Raw genomic sequence first — 12,669 nt, forward strand, 5'->3', positions numbered from 1 at the left:
GGAGGTTTAGGACAACAATGGGAGAGAAGTACTTGGTCCTGAGGCAACTAGAATAAGGATGGGGCAGGGGGTGGGGGGAAATGCGTCTGGGGAAACCACACCTCCTGATCAAATACTGGGGGAAATAGGACTGAAAGGGTGACATCACCACACTTACATTATCTGTTGTACAATTATTTGCTTCAAAACTGGAGGATGTGGGAGGGAGACTGGAGGCTGAGTTCCAGCAGTGACCAGGTGGAGGCAGGACAAGCATGGGGCCCGGGCTTGGAGCAGGAACTGTCCTGCAGCGCTTCCCCAGCTTAACTGCCCCCAATCCATGCCTCGAGGGCCCGGATGAGACCAGCCCTTGTGGAGGGGGTGGCCTCTCTGAGCCCTTTGCTCACTGGCGCCTGTGTTAGAAGCTGAGGCTGCTCTGGCCCCATCCAGAGACTGGGCTCCACCCTAAACACAGCCCGTGGAGCTGCAGGGGCCAGGGGCGGGCTGGGACCCACCCCCCCACACCAACTACCAACGTTACTGGGGGAGAAAGGAAGGTGAGTCCACGAGAAGACACCTAAAGTCAGGAAGAAAAAGAAAGAGCCCAGGTGGAGGGCCAGGACTGCTGGCCTGTCTGTTCTCTGACTTTTCCTCGAATAAACTAGAAGCCAGCTCAGAACGCAGGTGGGGATGGGGAGGGCGGAAGGGGGCGTGGTCTCAGGCCAGGCCAAGGGGAGGCAGACAGGCCTAGCTGTGTCCTGCTGTTTGCACGTCTGCATTTGTACCCGGAGCAAATGCATTTGCCTTTGGGGTGGAGCCGGATAAAAACGGGGAAAGGCAATTAATACAGAATTAGGGGGCCAACTCTGAAACGCGTCGCTTCCTCTATCTGCCCCCATCCTCGGGGGTCGTGACAAGTGACAGTCATTTGCCCTAAAACCTTAATGAGTGGGTCACGGCTGGCGAGGAGGGGGCGGGCTCTGGGTCCCAGGGCGGCCGCGCCACGGTCGACTGTGCAGTAAGCAGACGGAGTCCCCACCATATCCCGGCCGCGCTCCCCAGATGCAGGCGGCCCCCTCCACTTCTGCAAAGGTAATGAGGAAGTAATGAGGCTTGACCTGGATGTCCGCGGCCGAGTTCCCCCTTCCCTCGGGTCCCCGAGGATGGAGTGAGATGTTGGGTTTCTGCAAAGCTGTGCTGATAGCTGGTCGGGGAGCTGAGCTGCGCTCTGCAGCTCTGAGGCTGCCGGTGGGAGAGGTTCAGATAAACCCAGGCCTCTTTCAACGCCATCAGTTCACTCCGATCCCTCCGCCGAATAAGACAATTTGACGCTGTGCAGGCCCGTCAAGCCGCTGACTGTTTTGTCACTTGATGGATGCGGAGCCCTGACCTTTCTGGGCTAACTCGTCCGCCCGCCCCTCCCCCCAGGCTCTCAGCCCCCTCCTTTCTGTCTTTGCAGGTTGGCCACATTCAACCGTGCAAACAGGCAAAACCCAAGAAAGGTAGGCAGAGGGCCGTTGGAGATCATTAGCTTAATTTGAGCTGAAGTGCCTTTGTTGTAAGCTGGGGAGGGGAGGGACCTGGGGATCTTTCAGTGTTTTGCTGGCGAGCTTGTTGAGATATGATTGCCTTTGTTGTGATAATCTGAAATTAATTTGCACTTGAACCCATCTTTCTTCTCGGCTCCCTTTAAACACTGTTATAATTATGCGCCTGGCATGAAATTGAGCGCGGGTCGTGATATGACAAAGCTGAATATTTGAATTCCCCAGGTACAGAAGGCTTTTTTCCCCGTTTATCTCACAAGGTAATAAAACAAAATGTTCCAGAGCACACACTTAAGAGCCAGGTATTTGCCGGAGGGAAACAGGGCTAATCAGTGCATCGCAACACATTTTACTATGTACTTTCTCAGTGGGTCAATCACTCCCTTTTAAAGTGATGTTAAACTTCTGCTAGTATTAGTTGATTTGTACCTGGAACGCTATACGAAAGTGAAAATGGTATGTTTTATTCTATTTCAGCCACTTCTCATCTGAGAGGCTTTGTCTCCAACACACATTTTCTCAGGTTTTTTTCAAGCACGATTAAAGGCCCCCTCCTAACAGGCGCAATTGATCTGGGCCAACACCCTTCTTGTTCGCTGTGTGAGCTGTACCATCCTTATCAGCATTCTTTTAGTTTTAACCCAGATTAGTGTTTTGGGTGAGAAATCTCATTAACTCGGGCCAGCCCATCTCCTTTTGTGATCGCCTTTGGAATTGTAATGGACTAAAAGGCCATGGGGGCCCTTCCCCGAGGCTCAATTCTTCTTTAAATCTGCCGGCAGCTTAGAGTAACCACGCTCTCCTCCCAAAGAGACCTGCTTGGAGGCTGGGGAGGAAGCTGAGGTTTCCCCCTCGCTCAAAACGGTAACTGAGCCGGCCTGGGAACGGGGCAGGTGGAAGGGAGCCCTCAGGGCACCCTGACCCCTGGGCCCCCTCCCCTCCACCAGTGCCCCCGACCCCCTCCACCGGCCCCCCTCCCCCTCCACCGGCGGCCCCTCCCCTCCACCAGCGCCCCTCTCCCTCCACCAGCGGCCCCACCCCAAGCCCCTCCCCTCCTGCTCCCCGGACTCCTGCCACAGATGCGTCAGTGGACCCCTCGCCAAAAAACAGCCTGTAAATTGTCATCTCATCCTAGTACTTAGGAAAAACTGCAATTTCAATGTCACATGAAGCAAAAAAGAACCCATTTGCCCAACAGGACTGTCGGGCAAAGAAGACCATGCTACAGGGAGACACATATTGGTTAAAAAGGAAATCCATTCACTTCAAATCACCCTCCACGTGTTTTATAAGTGATTAAAACACACATACTTATATGAGGAATGAAATCTTCAAGGGTCAAAAATCATGATTTACAAAATAAAATATCCTCCCCTAAATGGCAGTTTATTTATACAGCACATGGGGTTAAACGTCAATAGCAAATTTATAGGACTGCTCTCATTTATTAAAAATTTTAATTTTGAATAATACACATGAGCCATTGGGTACAATATTATCTTTCACCCAGAAAAGTATGTATTTTGTAGAGTGGCTTGATCCTCTCTGAGTAATTGTTCTGTGTGATCTCTATGACTATTTCAGGGAAAATGAAATGCCAATTTTGAGACTGACTATGGTAGTAACAGGACTATTTTACTTTTGCTCCCCGAAGCCTATTAAAATATACACGAGTAGCATCTCTGTTCTTTAATCACTTTACTTACAATATTATTTTAATTTTTTAAATTTAATTTTTAATTTAATTTTAAAATTTTTTTATTGAAGTAGAGTTGATTTACAACGTACAATGTTATTTTAGACAAAAGATTGAGGCGATGCTTCAGAATCTCCTTGACTGGCCTCCTTGCAAAGGCCGTGCTGTGTGCTCGCACTTGAATAGGGCGGGGGGGGGGGGGGTGGGGGGTGGGCTGCTATCACATAGAAGAGGCGTGGGCGCCCTGTCCTAAAGGGGAGGCGTGGTGTGTCCACTATCACACAGAAAGGGTCGTGCGCCCGTTTTCCTACAGAGGCGTCATGGGTGAGTCCACCATCATACAGAAGAGGTGTGCTCCCCTAACAGCATGTGAAAGAGGGGCGGGTAATGGGCATCCCAGAGCTGAGGCGTGCGTGCTGATGTCACACAGGAGCAGCGGTGCCCCTTTATCACATGGATGGCGTGTGTGTACCTGCTGCCCTGTGGGGCTGTGGTTGTGCCCATTACTAAACAGAGAAAAGACAGTGCCTAGTGTCACATACAAGAGTCGTGGGCAGGCATCGTAGCACATCTTAGAGGGATGTGCACCTAAGGTCCCACAGAAGAGACGTGGGTACACGTGTTGTCACATGAAAGGAGGGCTTGTGCCTAGTGTCCCATAGAGGAGGCTGGGTGTCCCTGCTGCCCTATAGAAGATGCCGGTGTGCAGCTTATAGAGGAGATGCGTGTGCCTACTACCTTGTGGAGGACCCGTGAGTGTCCTCATCCCAGTAGAGATGCCCTGTGGCTGCAGCCTTCGTCACCTGGAGCATGTGGGGGGCGCCTACCGTGCTTCCATCCCTCGGACACGGCGTGAGTCTGTCCCCTGCAGATCCCCACAGCTCCTCCCCCACGGGCACCCCAACTTGCCACTGCGTCCAGAACTCCCCAGGAAGTGTCCCTAAGAAGCCCACCCCTTAGAGGGATGCCCCGTGCCCTGCGAGGACCAGGGGGATGTGGCCCCCGGCTGGGCTGCCCCAGCGAGCGTGGACGCCTCTTCCCAGCGCCCGCCTCCTGCTGCTCTACCTCCGAGCGCTGGGGGCCCCGCGCCCACGTCACCGTCTCAGCTGACAAGCAGCCCCGGCAAAACAGCCTTCCACAAACCAGGCAGGCAGCCCTGTTTCTCTTACGATAACATCTCCTGATCTCATTATCGATTATCTGCTTTCTCGGGTCCTGTTTCCTGAAAGTTTGATACGGGGCAACAGAGGTGACAAAAGATTGGCACCGGGCTCTGGGAATGAAGTGGCTGGTCATTAGATCAGCATCCACTCCGGGGGGGTGGGGGACGGGGGTGTTTGGCAAAAGCATTAGGTGCTGTCTTGACTTAATCTCTCTCTCCTTTATCTCAAATCTGTTTTGAACCCTCCCAGGCAATTTACCAACCTTGTCATTGATTCCTGTCACCTAAACATGCCCCCACAAAGAGCTACGTTTTGATGATGAATCAGCTCTTCATTTAAACAATTGTGGGCTTCACCTTAATTCAAAAATAGCTCTTGAAACAACAACAACAAAAATACCGTGAATACCATCAGTCCTGTAACTATTTACAGCAATCTTTGGCCAGGACTCTTGTGGTCCTGAAAATTTGCCCCTGGTTCTTGTGGTCAGTGGTCTGTTAAAGCCGAGTGCATCCCGCAGTTGAACCCACTGTGTGGAACACGTGTGCACATCAGGGAACGCGTGTGCCTAGCAGAGAACACGCGTGCACAGCTCACAACCGTATAGACGGCAAATGGGCCTAAGACACACTGCCCAGAACACTTGCAAAACTGATTCATGTGCGGCCTCTCCTGTCATGAGATTGCGTGGATGTGCACATCTCACCACCGGGGGGCCCTTGGTATTTAAGACCAGCTCAGTTTTCAGGGTGGAGTTATTGGGACTGAGGTCTCCTGGCCGCAAGTGACCAATGACAAGCGTGGTGTTCAAGGTGCAGTTTGTTGTTGTTGTTTTAGTTTCCAGCTGCCTCCATCCCCTCCCCACTCCCTATCTCTGAGCCAATATTAGGTCCCCTTTTCTCAAATTCAGCTGGGGCCGGGGGAGCTGACAATCCAGGCAGGTTGGAGATGGTGTTCGTGGGCCCTGCGGGCAGCAGAGAACCTTCAGCGTTTGGCGTTGAACCTTTTCCACCTTCACAGATTTGGTTTCTGTGTGATCGGCATTAGGGACACTCCTCTGAGGTGATTCACACAATGACGGAGCAGCCCTTGGACCCTGTCTGGGATTCCTGCCACCTGGACCATCTCGTCACTGCATCCACAAGGGGGGTGAATCTGGGAGTCTGGATGGGGCACTGATGTTGGGTATCTCACCGGTGCTGTTGGTGAGTGATGATCTTCAAGGTTTATCTTGGCTGAACAAGGCCCTGGACATTTGCGTCCCCTCTTTGTGCTGCAGGAAATTTAGGGACATGGTATTCGGTGGGGTGAGTGGCTTTGAAATCAGGTCCAACTGATGTACAAGATCCCCAGGGCCTTGATCTTCAGGTGCAAAGGGGTGACTCCAGTCTCTACCCACCTTTCCATTGTTGATACAGATGCTCTGAAATGTAACTGCAGACAGAAGATGCCACATGTCCTCCCCAAGGCCAGGGGTACCCAGGGATGCCAAATGCTCCAGGAATGCAGAGGGAGAGCAGGGAGCCTGCCTCTCTCCTCGTGGTCCTGCTTGGTGTGTATTTTCACTCTGCAGAAGCCACCTTTCTCACTCTGGCCTCTGAGCAGGCATGCATTGTCTTCTCTTCAAATCAAAATTGAGACAGTCTCTCTCTCGCAGAGCCTCACCTCTACCCTGCCCGCTAATCATCATTATGACCGAGTTATAGAATTCATACCCCGTGGAATCCCTGGCAGATGCACAATTACATCCCAAAGAGTCCATTTAGGCCCCAGACTTAAAAACCAGCCTCAACTCCTCACTTGCCATCACTGTCTGCCACCCCGATCCAATCCACTTCAGGGAGTCCTGTTGGACCCACTTCCAAAAGGTCTCCAGAACCTGAGTCATCCCATGAGCTCTGCTGGCACCACTCCCTCCAATCCCCTCCCAGTTCTCAGCTCCACCCCCATGACCCATCCCAGGGGGCAGCCAGAGGGATGTCCTGAAAATATCCACCCTGCTCCTGGAGGTCTCAGCAGCCCCCCCATAGCGCTTAGGGTCCAGATTCCCACTGTGGCCTGTAGGGTCTTGGCACCGGCCCATCCTCTCCCACATCACCCTCTGCCCCAGCCACACTGGCCTCTCAGCTGGTCTACAGAGTCCTACACTCAGCTCATTTCTGCTCCAGGACCTTTGCACTGGATGGTTGCAAAGCTCTTCTCCCAAACTCAGGCATCGCCTCCATCACTTCCTTACAGAGAGGTGCCTTCCCTGACCCTCTCCAGTCACACTTTATCTGATTAGGTTATTTAATTAAATAGAATTAAATAGAATAAAGTCCTCCTGAAGTGTAAAATGTCCGGGTGAAGGATTCCGAGGGATTCCCGGTGATGCCGAGGAGGACGGTGCTGAGAGCCTGTGCTCTTTGCCTGTACTTCTCCTCCTCAGTAACTATTTCACCCAATTACTGCCTTCCTTTTCCACGTTTATTTCACAGAGCTTATGTGTGTTGAGCTGTGAGACAGGTGCTCATGGGCGTCTTCTGCAGAAGAAGTTAATGTCCACAGTTGGGAAGGGCGGGGGGTTCACAGTTGGCTGAGTCAGAGCTCCTAGGATGGTGCCTGCAGTCAGGGAATGGATGAGAACTGCACACCTAAGACCTCCATGGCAAATCCGGGGTCACATTCAGCGAGAGGGTCCCAGTGCAGGGAGGTTGGGTCTGGGCAGAGCTGGGTGTCAGCTGGATGCAGACAAGACCCTTAAGACATTACTACTCAGGCATAGTTACCAAAAGCGCCTGGATAAAATGGCTTGATAATAGAGTTTCATTTTTTATAGTTGGAAGAGTTTTCAAATCACAGAGTGTACAGATCCAAGGACCATCAGGTTGCTTCTGGCCCGACCGTGTTAGAGAAGGAGACCATGGACCACAGAAGCCTAGGACTTTTTCTGAGATCAGCTGGCAGTGCTGAAATGGAGCCTACCCGGGTCCCCCAGTGGGGTCCAGGGAGACCTTTTCTTCCCTGTGGCTCCTGGGGGCAGCAGTCATGGGCTGTCCATCTCACCGCTCTTCTGTGGAACTTTCCAAGTGTTTCTCCAAGTGCTCCAATGAGCTCCACCAGACAGGGACCTCCAGCTTTAGAGATCAAAGCCTGACCTTTCAAGGATGGTCACTGACAGATTGTAGACCAAACTGCCCCTTGCTGCCCCTGGGCAGAGCCCTGCTTTAAACCTGCAAGGAATCCTGCCGATCCTAGCCTTGGGGGCAGTTTCCATCCCTGCGATGGCCAGCCCAAGTGACACACAGCACCTGCACCCTCCCCCACGCCCAGACCATGCCCTCAACATCTGTCCCCCCAGCCCCCCCTTCAATCCCCACTTTTGAGGTGAGTTTTAAAGGAGGAAATGCATATAAAGTGTAGACCATGCTTCTGGGGCAGAGCAGGTACACAATAGAAGGTGGTAGGTGCTGTTATTTGTATTGCTAACTTTATCATCACCATCATAACGCTAGGTCTTACTAACCCTTGGCTCCCTGAATCTTGGGGGGCGGGTTTCCTCACCTAAACTGGGCTGCTGGCCCCTCTCACATGGCACACACCCCTCTTCCAATTCTTCATGTACAGGTAGGCATCCTGACCCCATTTCTTGAATTAGAAGCGTCTTGAGGGAGAACCTCCTTTAAAACACAATGTCTCGGGGCTTCCCTGGTGGTGCAGTGGTTAAGAACCCACCTGCCAATGCAGGGGACACTGGTTCAAGCCCTGGTCCGGGAAGATCCCACATGCTGCAGAGCAGCTAAGCCTGTGTGCCACAAGTACTGACGCCCGCACGCCCTAGAGCCCGCAAGCCACAACTACTGAGCCCACATGCCACAGCTACTGAGCCCATGTGCCACAACTACTGAGCCTGCGCTCTAGAGCCTGCGGGCCACAACTACTGAGCCCACGTGCCACAACTACTGAAGCCCGTGCACCTAGAGCCCATGCTCTGCAGCAAGGAAAGCCACCACAATGAGAAGCCTGTGCACCACAAGGAAGAGTAGCCCCTGCTCGCCACAACCAGAGAAACAACCCTGCGCGCAGCAACAAAGACCCAACGCAGCCAAAATAAATAAATAAATAAATTTATTTTTTTTAAAATGTTTAAAAAAAAAAACACACACACACACACAATATCTCCAGCTAGCAGGACCAAGCTGTTCTACTGCAGCATCTGGGTTAAAACTATAAAGAAATAGATATTAATAGTGATGATCGATCTGTTGCTGAAGGAAATAAAATATGTTCTGCAACGGACCGAGTGAGAGATCAAAATAAAGAGCCAGGTCTGAAAGGAGAGGCTGGGCTAAGTGTTGGACTTGGCTGTGAGGAGGTGAGCTTCTGGGGCAGTCCTGGAGGTTGGGGTTCAGTTCAGGCCCAGGATCGCAGACTATGGCCTGTGGGCCGGACGCAGCCCTGGCTGTTTCTGAGATAAAGTGTCACTGGACCTCAGGGTGCTCACCGCCCAGGGATGTTCCCACACCAGGCAGAGCTGAGTCCTGGCTTCAGGCACCATATGTGGCGCCCAAACTGGAAAGATTTACTATCTGACCCTTTAAAGACAAAGTTTGCCAACCTGCTTCAGACCCATACACAGACACCCTCGAACAATCGCAGACACTTGGACATTGTTAGTGTCGAGGGGAGGACGGGTTCTGAGTGACCCCATGAGAACCACAGCCCTAGGGTCCTTGTAGCCACGACTGTGATTCCCCTAAAATAACCATACAAGACACTTACCCTTTGGGTCAAAGTGTTATCACTCATGAAATGTGGGGTCTGCCCCTGATTTCCTGGGTCTTCGGTTCACTCTCTCAGGTGGGGTTGCAGCCATTTTTTAACAAAACTTTGAGAAGCCCAACTTTGAGGCTTACATTAAAACACTGATACTGCGGCCAGTTTTTGTCCCAAACCCAGGAGTCTCCCCCAATCCCAAATGCACTGGTCCAAGGTCAGAGTTTCACCTTTTTGAAGAAATTTTACTCATAGGGTTTGGGAAGAGTCTAGATCATTTAAACGAGTATATACCCATTTTGAATGCTAAACCCGATTCTCATAACAGAGACAGTGCTGGTGAAACCAAGTTAGAAGCTTCCTCTTCCTGCGGGTCCTGGCTTGGATGTCTTTGAGCATTTTTGCTCTGAACTTTAGTCCTGAGAAAGGACCAACACTGTTCATTACACTTAAGGTGTTTAAGGGTCCACATCCCGTGTGGACGGGACACAGAGCAGGGCTCAGCAGGTGGTTTGTGTGTAAGGACCAGAGAAGGAGACACAGAAAGGGAAGATGCCCACCAACACCCACTCAGTCGGGTGAGCAACGTGTTCCCATCCTGAGCTGAAGGCTCGCGGTGTGTAACAATGAAAACACACGTCTGTGTGGAAGACCGTCCCCATAGATGGTGATAGGACTTTGGGGCGGATTCTTAAGACTCTGTCAGTAGGATCTTGGGGGAAGGCACACGGTTCAGACCTGCTACCACCTGGCTGGGACCGTGGGCACTCACCTTGGCTGCCCTGCCCTCTTGCATCCTGTACATTGGGGAAATTTGTGCTCTGGAATGGTTCATTTATTTTAAAATTGATTTGATTTTATGTTTTGAATATTCTAGCTTGTTGGCCAGTGTGATAATGTGTAGAACAGAAACATGTTTTTTAATGAGAAAGAGCTAGTCTTGGGTATGGCCTAGGTTCACTTAAAACTAGATTCGGTTATCAAGTCAACCCAGGATGATATCTTAGCTCAGTTTTGTTTTCATTTTTAAGTAGAATAATGTAGACTCTTCTGTAGGAGACTGGTCGCACTCTAAAGCGAACCATAGCTCTGTGGCAGCCGTTCTGTGTCTGCATCATAACCCAATTGTCTAGGTCTCCCCTTTCATTCTGAGAATCCCGACACTGCCCTTGCAGTGGATTCCTAAGTATTTTTAAGGCAGTTCTCTCACTTGCTCCTTCCATTTGTCGTAGTTGGACACATGCATCCCGTGGAGAACACCCCTCCCTCTGGAAAGGCGGTCCCAGCCCTTGGAAGACAGGCAGGAGGCTCCCAGAGCATCTGAGCCAGGTGTGGTTTTAGCTTGTAATGTTTCCTCACTTCCATGGTCAGAAGGAGAACTCCCAGTTCCTTTTTCCTAAATAAATGCCTCAGACAGTAACATGGGGTAGGGAGTGGGGGGCAGAGGTCAGAGTTCTCGCTAGGGGTCAAGAAAGAGCCTTGCTGGACTCAAGACCGTCCTTGGCTCTTGTGAGTTGTGACAATGCAGGGCAGGGTTTGCCCACCACCATCCCTCCTCTCTGGCTATTCTGTTCCAGGGAATATTGGATCTTCAGAACACACCTGTGGTCTAGTGGACCTCTTATCTCCAACACTGTCACTAAGTTGTTTCTATGTTTCAACAAACATCAACAAAATCCAACCAGGAGGGACTTCCCTGGTGGTCCAGTGGGTAAGACTCCTCAATCCCAGTGCAGGGGGCCCAGGTTTGATCCCTGGTATGGGAACTAGATCCCACATGCATGCCACAACTAAGAAGCCTGCACGCTGCAACTATGAAATCCGCATGCCACAACTAAAACGATCCCTCATGCCGCAACTAAGACCTCGCGTAGACAAAAAAAAAAAAAAAAAAAAAAATCCAACCAGGACAAAGTGGGGAAGCATCGGACTGACTTTACCATGTGTTGGCCGAGAACTTGTCCTCACTCTTGTCTACCCGTTCCTCCCCACCCAAGGGGCCTGGCTTCTCCTCAAGGAGGAGGTAGAGACCTGGGTCTGAAACTGCTTAGGGTCACAACACCCCACCTGCCTGTGGCTCAGCACTGCTTTGTAATGAACAAACTGAGCACTTCACGTGCTCCCCTGAGCTCCATCCCGAATCTATGCTATTCCTTCTGGCTGAAATCTGCAGAAAGTAAGTGATGTTTGCAAGATGCCCTTGAGGGACAGGTAAACCATGCATTGCTCACAGTGTGTTTCTATGGGTAGAAATACTTTTATAGTTTATTTATAATTATTTTTATATATTTATAATTTATTCAGTCTTTTAACTATTGAAGAAAATATTTCATTCCCTTTTACTGTTTTTATAAATCCTTGCACCTGTACATACATGGTTTGATTGTAGGTATTGTGTAAATTTCAAGGTAATAAGTGAGCATATAACAGCAAATTGCAAACCATAGATAATAGTTTATGTTTAAAAAGTGGAAAATAATTACAACATTCTTTAATGTCAATTACTATTTCAAAAAGTATTTATTTTTTATGAAGTTTGGTCTATTTTATTTTTTTCTTTCAATTTTGGGCTTTTAAATACTTTCTCTGGAATTATATTTCCAAAGATTTAGGAATTCATCACATTTCTAAACTTAAAAATAACAAAAGTAGATCATTGCTTTGGGTGGCATGAACCTGCCACAGGGAAAAGGAGCAGGTAAAGGGCACTTGGCGTTTCATAGCTGGGAGGTGCTTCATGGAGGTGTCCTCCACGTTCTACGTTGAGAGATGGACACATGAGGCCCCATCAGGTTCCATGGCATGTCCAGGTCCCCTCAGGGTCGAGACTCAGATGTCCAGACGTTAGACCGTGCGAGAACATAAACATATTTCCAATACCGTAGGAAAGTGGAACATGAAAGATTCCTTTGTCCAGTGTGACTTTAAACTTGAACTTTCCACTCCATGAGATATCCACACGCAGACATCATCCATCCAGTCCCACATTGAACAGGTCTTCGTAAACAAAACAGTGGTGGGGAAAAGTTTCCCCAACCCCAATGAGTGCCCAAGATACACAGGAAACCGACTCAAGCCCGGGGCTGCTTGTAATCATCATTTGGCCCTAGTTTCCCACTTGAGACACCTTTTTCCTATTGAAGACATATCCTCCTGCCACCTTCATGCTGTTTGGGACCATGCATTAGTATCTCCTGAAATAAAATCCTGCCTCAGACCCTCACATGCCTCTAGAATCAGCCCTGTTTCCTAGGGACAGGTAACTGTGCAACTAGTTCTTGGTATTCTTAACCAGGCACCGGCAGTTCATTAGTATTTAAATATATGCTAATTTCATCAAGGTGTGAAAAGATCTTCTTCTTGCATATACATGAAAGAACTATATTACTATTCAACTAGATTTTTTTTTCTTTTTTTTAACCCAATAAAATCTTGTTGTGATTTAACAAAAGGCAAGGAAGAAATGATTTTAAAAAAACACAATCTAGAAAAAGTCAGAAGGGAAACTTGTTTATTTCTCGTTGTAAAC

The sequence above is a fragment of the Eubalaena glacialis genome, chromosome 4 (genome assembly GCF_028564815.1).
Source record: "Eubalaena glacialis isolate mEubGla1 chromosome 4, mEubGla1.1.hap2.+ XY, whole genome shotgun sequence".
NCBI lineage: Eukaryota > Metazoa > Chordata > Mammalia > Artiodactyla > Balaenidae > Eubalaena > Eubalaena glacialis.